Genomic DNA, 9737 nt, shown 5'->3' with positions numbered 1-9737 from the left:
TTATACTGATTTCCAAAAACCTTTGATAACCAAAGTAAAACCACCTAGAGTTGCACTGCATGTCTTTGATAGCAAGGAGTGCTACTACTCATATTTGGTAATATGATTTTTACCTATCTTTATATTTCAAAACCACGAAAATAATTATTTTTGTGAGTATTTTCCTAATTAAATAACCTGTCCATTTCTAAGGTAAGAATTGGTATTCCAACATGGAAAAATACTTTTCTACTTTCGAAAAATCTGATCAAATTTAGAGATGATCAGAAGGACATATATTTTCCATAGATAGGATTTTAAACCCCATTTTATATTACATTTATTGATTAAAACTATAAAATCTATTTCTGTCTGTTTTGGCATTTTGAAATATTTCCAAAGGAAATATTCTCAATAAATTCCTAGAAAATTCCAGTGATGTCCCTAAGCATTGTTTGGTGTCCACATAAAGTTTCACCTTGATCAAAGGTAGATAAGGACCCCAAATAACCCAAAAATCCCGTCTGTCCATAATCAAGTTAGAGCAACTCTACATAGAAAAGTTTGTCCAATGAGGCTAAAACTTTGCAGGAGTGCCTAATACCTCAAATGAGGATTCTACACCAAAAATGGGATTTGTGGGACTTAGTTTGCCCACACTCCCTTTGGAAGGAACAGATCTAGTCATATGGAAGTGATTTCAAGTTTACAAAGCTAAACTTGTCCTTTGGAGCTCAAATTTGGTGGAACTCCATGGTTTACCACCAAAGCCAAACCTGTTAAGTCTCAGCACCACTGGTGGGCTGCAAACCCGTGTGCCCACTGTCGAACACCTTCTGACAGATAGGAAAAGGCCTCCTTAGCCAAAGCTAAACCAAACTCCTTTGCTTCAAACTCTTAGATTAAGCAGCCATCACCTGTATCTAACCCTAGTCAACTGGCCCCTCATTGGTTCAAAGTGGAAAGGCCAAAAACCCCAATTTAGACCTCAGTTCATGACTCACAGCACCAGTATTTCTTGCCTCCTTTGACCAGCCGAAGCTCCCACTAAAACCAAACGGCTAGCCACACCCCGAGCAAGTGCCAGGACATGCTAGATACGTCCAAAGTGCCTCAAAGCGCACCAGCATGCCGTGGCATGCCAAAACTGCGCTTTAGGCGCGCTACAGGGAGTCACCGAGGTGGGGGCGACGCCCTCGGCCAGTTCCAGCCTCCCCCGATATGTCCATCCTCCTCCCCGACAGCCCCTCTGGGTCGGGCAAGCCTCAGGGCCCCTCCTCTCTCGCGCTAAAGCTCGCGCGACGCGTGCCCACGCGCTTCATAGCCGGCCAAGCTTGCGCGGCCACGAATGCTCGCCTTCTCTTTCTCTCCCTCTGCTGCAGATGTTTCGGGCAGTCCAATACCACGTCCTGAGACCGTGGTTTCAACCCCGACCTCTCTCTGCACCCCCATGCGCGCCACAGTGAGTCACCGGCGCTCCCGAATCTGCTCACCGTCACGGGCCTATCAATAGCTCTCCCCCTCGCTCCAGCACCCCTCAGATAGCTTCACCGCATCCACTAGCACCTCCCTAGCCACCCCAGCAAACCAGCAGAGCCCCGGTGCTCGAGATTGACCTAGGCCCCTCCACCTCGGAGCTCCGGTTGATCTCCGGCTACACGACAGCTCCTGCGCCCCTCGACTCACCAAACTGACCCCCTTGACCCCAGGAAGCTTTCCCCCAACTCGCCCAAGCTTTTCCGTGTCTCTAGCCACCCCCTCGACCACTTCCCGAAACCCATCCGCCACGGCCTCCTCCTCGTCGGCGAACCCCTGCCTCCCCGTCGTTGTTTCGACCACCAGCAGGTAGGCGACGGCCAGGCAGACCCATTCCCGTGTTCCTTAGGGCATGAGCGCGTCGGCAACCTCGTCGGCGTGCTCCTCCTCCTCTCTGGCCGGAGGTAGGAGACGTTCCCGACAGGTGTGCTCCACCTGTCGGTGGCCCAGCCTCCACCCTCGCGCTGGCCTCGGCCACTGACCACAGGGCCCCGCACGTCAGGTTCAAACCTGACGGCGCGCGCGCCTGGGCAGGCCTTCGGCTGGCCATGGGCCAGTCCAACTCTGGGCCGAGCCAGGCCAGGGGCTGGTCTGTTTTCATTTTATTTTTAAAATTGGATTTATAAGATTTTTATAAAACATTTAACCAGTGTAAAAATATAATTCTTCCACTGTTATTTTTCTAAAAATGTGTAGTATCTAATGATATGCTTAGATGAATTTTTCCAGCAACTATTCTATTTTATAATACTAAAAAGGGCTAAAATGGAATAGTTTTGCTTCTGCTTGGTTGTTTTCAAAATATTTCTTCAAGGAAAACTAAGACAAATATTTTTAAAATGACATCTTAGATTTATCAGTAATAGGGAACATTTTTAAAATGACTTTGTGGACTGTTTCTGTGTGAGCTATTTATTATTTATTGTTTTATGGACGATAGAAAATCCGTGTGACGAGGGAATCGAAGCGGAAGACCTCGAAGACCCCGGATACTTAGCTGACCAAGGCAAGCAGCCCTTTGACCATGACTGAGCATATCTTACCTTGCATGTTAAATTAGCAAGTATTCCCATTGCATATGATCATAAGTGTCGGTAATCATTTGATATGATTTCACCGAAGTCTCCTCCGGAGCATTTGCATTCACCTTGACTCTACCCCTTGAGGGTCATGCTAATACCATGTTGACAAGTAAAGGTAGAAGTAGTATCATCATGAGCATGTTGTTGACACAAAGGAAGAGTTTATGAAAACCCCGTCGGGTGCCACTAATGCCCGAGGGTGATGATGAGTTAGGTGGTCACTTTTGGTGAAGTGATGCACCCGGTATTTGTGCGAGTAAGGTTTCGGAAATGGGATTAGATTTATGATGTGTCGACCATCCCAACCTTACCAGTACGACCACGTTACCCCTTCTGGGACGGGGCTATGTTAATTACTCTGGTCGGTATTAGCAAAGAGCCACATTACTAGTGGCGGGAGTGATATGTGGTCACTCTCGTGATGGTGTCGTGCCGGGTAGGACGACTATGCCATTTTTATGAGTTCCAGTCACACCGTTGGTCCCCGCATGTTCGGTACGGTCCAGAGTTGGTGCTCGTAAGACGTACGACATGTGGGCTGGGTACCAATCGAGTGGACCTCTGTGTCTAGTATCGTCAGGGGAAAGGCATTGATCGGGACTTACCTCGGGTATGTGATATATCGCGAGTTGTGGATGACATGGAAGTTTCCCGGATCTCGTGGGTCTAGCGTACTACCTCTGCAGAGTCTAAACTATTCGAATAGCCGTGTCCACGGTCAAGGACAGTTGGGTAATCCTGCTTAAACTACGTCCTGATATTTCCGCATAAACCAAGTGTGCATGAGTTGTGTGTGTGTGAGGTGATGAGAAAAGTGTTGCAATGATAGCAATGATATGACCAAGTTTGGTGACTTGGCATATAGGGTGAACCCGGATGGTTCAGCCCTCAAGAAATATATTGATATTTGTAACCTGTTCTTCAAGAGTAATTCTTTAACTTGATGCATATTCATGATCATTCCACCCAGATGAGTTACAATAAAGATGCATGATATTGTTATCCTTTACTTTCATTGTTCATATCATGGGCTGTTTGCGAGTACATTCAAAGTACTCATTGGCTTGCCACTGGTTATGTTATTGACCAGACATGGAAGGACCGGAGTTTTCAGATGAGTATGTCTTCGGCGACACCCCTGTAAACTAGGATGCTTCCGAGTCAGAATGCATGTCGGTGTAGGCTTGATGGCATGGGCACCCGCTTAGCCCTATGTTTTCCGCTATTAGTGTATTCGTGTGATTTGGCCTTAGGCCGTGTCTTGTGAACTTGCCCTTTCGGTCACGTGTTGTAATAATCGGTACTCGGATGTAAGACTCTTTATTCAGTATCTGTGTTCGATGAGCATTGATCTCTGGGATCACTGAGCACGGCGATTCTCGACTAGTAAGTCGGGGTCCGGACACTCGCCATAGGGTTTAAAACTTGGATTGGAGAGAAAAAATGTTTCGGAAAAAGAAATTATAACTTTGAAACTTTAGTGAAGTTTTCTTTTCTTGCATTACTAGCCTTAAAAAGTTTTGATCTTTTACCAAAAAATAGTTATTTTTCCATTATGGGAGATTACTAGTAGTATGGAACCCTTGTGCGTTGCGGTAACATATTGTGTGTTGTTGAACTTTGGGCCAAGTAAAAGATTTGGAAGGATTGTCACAAAAAAATCAAAAAGGACAAATAAATGTATGCGATATGAAATATACATCTTCCCCAAGCTTTGTTTCAAAATATGTGACATGTAGGTCCGCACATGCCAGTTTCTGATGCTGAATAGTGCTTTGGCTATTTTCAAACTTGAATGTCCTTCGAAAAAAAAATCCTACAATCGGATATTATTGATGGCGTGCAAGTGCACAGGATTTAGTTTTAGCTTTTTTGACATAAGAGTATCGATCCCACATGGAGCACAAGAATCAAGCTTTCGTCTTTTGGATGGTGCAATTAGTATGCATGTAAGTTATGAGTAATCCAAAGGAATGGTAATGTAATGAAAATGGTGTTGCAAATAACATGGTGGATATTTCAATAAAAGTAAATAACAAGAATTGCGAATAAGAGGCTTGAAACCAATAAGACTAAAGCGTTACGAGGGAGTCCGGGATCCCCTCTATGTGCATCTATAGCGGTGCCTAAATAGACTGCTACTTCACATTCCTAAGCCACTTTACATGTTTTTATATATGGGCAGAGCCGGTATAGATACATGCATACAGTTGGCAGCCTCGTATCACATACACCATCACCATTCTTCCCCACTCTAGTTACCAAACAGTGATTAAGGGGAAAGAGGTCCCCGTGGACACAGCCTATAGGTGGTCTCTATTTTACCCCCTGCTGCAGTGATCCACCATGAAGAAAGATGGGGCCTCTCACGTCACCCACCTCCACAACCACATGGTTCACCAATAGTGATAACCTTTCGTCCAAAATTGGCATACGTTGGATGGTCAACTTCACCCAACATAAAGAAGTTCATTAATATAAACATGCAAATAGGATATTAAATTCTAATATAAATGATCTATTATGCACTAGGGTTCATCCATATCCCCGAGAACTAGGGAACTATTCACTCATGAAGGCAACAAACATCATAACATCAGTGATAGAGTACATGAACGAACCACACATGTAATACACAAGTTGTTTGGTTTAGCCTTCTTGGGATTACAATTAATAAGATGTGGATGATGATGATGATGACAATAGTGATGATGTTGAGGCTTTCCCAATGATGGTGATGGAGGCAGCAACCTCCTCCTTACAGATTCCTCCCTTCGGATCGCTTTGGAGGCTATGGTTCCTGTTTATGGACAAGTTTCTGGTGTCTTCGGGCATCGGATCCATGACCCGTCTTCATGGGGTGAATATACTTGACCCGATGGCAGTGCCGCCAATCCATATGACCGCCCATACGAGCAGTCATGGTCATATGGAACGTCATCTTTTGCACTTGAGGCTCGCAGACGATGTCTTCTTTGCCCTTTGAGCTTGACTCTTTTATAGTATGTGATCATTACTTTAAATACGTGATTCCACTACCATTTCCTGGGATTTCTTGCATAAAGTATTATCTGGTCCAAAAAAGCATCACGTAAGAAAAATGAGAAAAAGGACTCCGCGAACGCGGTAAATTCTCTAAATCCTACCGAGGAGGCACGAAAATACTAGGAGAATAATCACACAATTTGGACTCATCAACTCCCCCAAGCTTAGAGATTTGATCGTCCCCGAGCAAATGTCGCAGCTTGTAAGAAAGAGGTCATCCTTATTATGATATGCGAATGATTGAAAATGAAGGACTCTATCATCAAATTCATAAATTGCATTACATGATCGACCTTTTTGTTTACTACCATATATTTGCCTTAATCAGTTGAGCATGAAGTCTTCCACACCTTACTATCCATCGTTAATAAGACGCACTGCAACTCTAAGTGATAATTACTCCGTTCTTTCAGTTGAACAAGTTCCCTCAATCTTTGCCTTTTTAAGGAAAACATTCTTTGTTTCCCCTTTTTCTTGAAGAGCCAAGCCTATCCCATGTCACCGAATCTTTTCTTTTCCTTTTTAGAGGTGTGACATGAAACCATATGCTTGATTGTTCAAGTTTAACTTTGAGGGGTTTACACAATCCTTTTTGCTTTTTGGTCGCATTCTCAATTTTACCGTAAAGGAAACTTGCACTATTTCATACCTAGATCATCAGTTTCATAGACTTCACGAAGTAATCATGAGATAAATTGAAATAATGGTGATGCAGCCCACCAAGTTGTTAACTTCTTATTCCCGGTCGATCCAAAAGATGTGGAAGACTTATAATCATCATCTAAAAGTAGATATATTTAGCGCACAACAAGTTCATCCATTAGAACATTCTAAGCAATTACAGATAAAAACCATGATTGTTCATCCATTAGAACATCCATGACTCATTCGATAAAATTCTTCCCTCTAACAAGAAAGCATGATTGTCCTTACTTATTCAAACTAGACGAAAAATTTATTGAAAATCAACGAAAAAATAAAATAAGGGATACAAAAGGGCCTCAAAATCTCCCCAAGCTTAACTTGTTAATTCAGTTGGATTCATTTAGTATCCTTTTATTGGTACCAGTGTCCTGTGGAGCTGGAGTGGTGACACTGGTGAGGACGTTCATCATGAGCTTATTGGAAATCTCCAGGTCCTTGATGCGAGAATGATACATGTGAGGCATTGCATATTGGTTGGCGATGATCCCAGGAGTCGTGTTTAAAGCCTCATGAGTATTTGTGGCAACAACCATCTCCATCTCCCTGATCTCCTCAGTCATAACTTTAGTTTCAACCTTCAAATTATTGACATGTACCTTGGGCTGAGCAGAGGGCATATGCTTAGTGGTGCGCCTCTTCCTTGGGGGGGGGGGGCACTTCCATATGAGCGCCGATGGTGTGCATCCTGCGTGCCCTAGGGTCAATTTCCCTAGATTCTCCCATCAGTTCATGGATAGTGCAGTTCCCAAAACAACACTTACACATGATGATTGGAGTATCCTTTACAAAGTCAAGCTTGTTCTCGTTGATGACGACCTTGATGGATTCTATAGGGATGGCTTCTGGCTTATTCTCCCCCTCTTTGTCATCCTCTTCATCAAAGGTTGGCTCCTCCGGATCTTCCTCTAAGGAAGTCCAATCGTGAACGCGATGAGTCCTCTCCCTCTTTCTTGGAGGAGAGTCATACCCCTCATGATCCAAATGGCCCTCCTCTCGCAAGGAGGTTTGCCTATCATCCAATGAACGAGCCATTGCCTCCCTGCACTTCAGAACTTAAAACACTTGTGATAGATTGTTTTGTTAGCTTTGATAAAGAAGGACGTAAAGGTTTTGCATATAAGCGGTTGGATGAGCGGGTTTTGACGAGATAAGGAAGTTAAATAGAATTGGAAATAAACCAGACAAAGTTGGGAGAAATTCTGTTAAGGATCGGAAAGAAATCAAGATTGAGAGCCCTCCATACAGCCACACTCGTGATACAAGCGGACGCATGGATCCCTTCAACCGAGTTCTTCCTTACCAGGGCATTCGACGGCATTCCCAGCGATCGTGCCCACTTGTATCAACACCCTTTCGTCCTTTCCTTGCGTGTGAGGGATTTATTTTTTAAGAACAAAACCAAAGTGAACGAAGGCTAGCTTTGGGTGATAGAGCAATCAATGGCCTTCTATATGACGAAAGACGGTCGTACGGGGGGTCGCATGATCCATCGCCCAAGTCACCAAAGGATACGTAGTGAAAGGCGACCTTCTATACAATCGTAGTCAGTCGTATGATGCTCATATTACTCCAGAAACATAAAAATCTATACAGAAATATAAAATGGAACTAGATAGAGAAATACTTAGGGTAATTGCAAGAACATGTGCGAGCTCCCACACATTTTCCAACTTCTGTTTTGAGGTATGTCTTCGTCCCTCGTTTCTTTTCTCTTAGAGTACAGAGTGATGAAGCCGCCGTTTCCAGTTTACCGGGATGCAAAGGGTTAGTGTAGGCAAATAAATCACTTGCTTCTCTTACCCTCAGTTTCGTGAATGGCTCTTCCAATCCAATGTGCGGTGATAACCCACAAGTATAGGGGATCGCAACAGTTTTTGAGGGTAGAATATTTAACCCAAATTTATTGATTCGACACAAGGGAAGCCAAATAATATTCTCGAGTATTAGCAGGTGAGTTGTTAATTCAACCACACCTGAAAGGCTTAATATCTGCAGCAAAGTATTTAGTAGCAAAGTAGTATGAAAGTAACGGTAACGGTTACAAACGTGATAGTAGCAGTTTCGTAGTGATTGTAACAATAGCAACAGAAAAGTAACTTAGCAAAGACCAATATGTGTAAAGCTCGTAGGCAATGGATCAGTGATGGATAATTATGTCGGATGGCATTCATCATGCAACAGTCATAACATAGGGTGATACAGAACTAGCTCCAATGCATCAATGTAATATAGGCATGTATTCCATATATAGTCATACGTGCTTATGGAAAAGAACTTGCATGACATCTTTTGTCCTACCCTCTCGTGGAAGCATGGTCCTAATGGAAACTAAGGGATATTAAGGCCTCCTTTGAATAGAGAACAGGACCAAAGCATTAGCACTTAGTGAATACATGAACTCCTCGAACTATGGTAATCACCGGAAAGAATCCGAGTTTTTGTCACCCTGGGGGATGCGGATCATAACTCGTAATAGGTGTCTATAACTTGGAAAATAGGATCAAGAACATATATATATTCATGAAAACATAATAGATTCAAATCTGATATCATGGCACTTGGGCCCTAGTGACAAGCATCAAGCATAGCAAAGTCATAGCAACATCAATCTTACAACATAATGGACACTAGGTATCAAACCCTAACAAAACTAACTCGAACATGATAGATCTCATCCAACCCATCACCGTCCAGCAAGCCTATGATGGAATTACTCACGAACAATGGAGAGCATCATGAAATTGGTGATGAAGGATGGTTGGTGATGACGATGGCGTCGATTTCCCCTCTCGGGAGCCCAAATGACACTCCAGATCTGCCCTCCCGAGGAAGAACAGGAGGTGGCGGCGGCTCCATATCTTAAAACGCGATGAATTCTTCCCTCTGATTTTTTTCTCCCAGGATAGGAATATATGGAAGTGGAAACGAGGTCGGTGGAGCCTGAGGGACCCGACAAGCCAGGGGGCGCGACCGGTAGATTCTTTCGCCAGTATTTTTTATTAATTCCAAAAACGTTCTCCGTAAATTTTCATGTCAATCCGAGAACTTCTATTTCTGCACAAAAATAATACCAAGGCAATTCTGTTGAAAACATTGTCAGTCCGGGTTAGTTCCATTCAAATCATGCAATAGAGTCCAAAACAAGGGCAAAAGAGTTTGGAAAAGTAGATACGTTGGAGACGTATCAACTCTCCCAAGCTTAAACCTTTGCTTGTCCTCAAGCAATTCAGTTGATAAACTGAAAGTGATAAAGAAATACTTTTACAAACTCTGTTTGATCTTGTTGTTGTAAATATGTCTAACTTATGTTCAGATCTTCATCTAAGATTATAGACTAACCACATTCACAATTATATTTAGGTCTCATATTTACTTATATCAATGGCACAA

The sequence above is a fragment of the Hordeum vulgare genome, chromosome 7H (genome assembly GCF_904849725.1).
Source record: "Hordeum vulgare subsp. vulgare chromosome 7H, MorexV3_pseudomolecules_assembly, whole genome shotgun sequence".
Classification (NCBI taxonomy): Eukaryota; Viridiplantae; Streptophyta; class Magnoliopsida; order Poales; family Poaceae; genus Hordeum; species Hordeum vulgare.
This window is presented reverse-complemented; position numbering follows the sequence as displayed.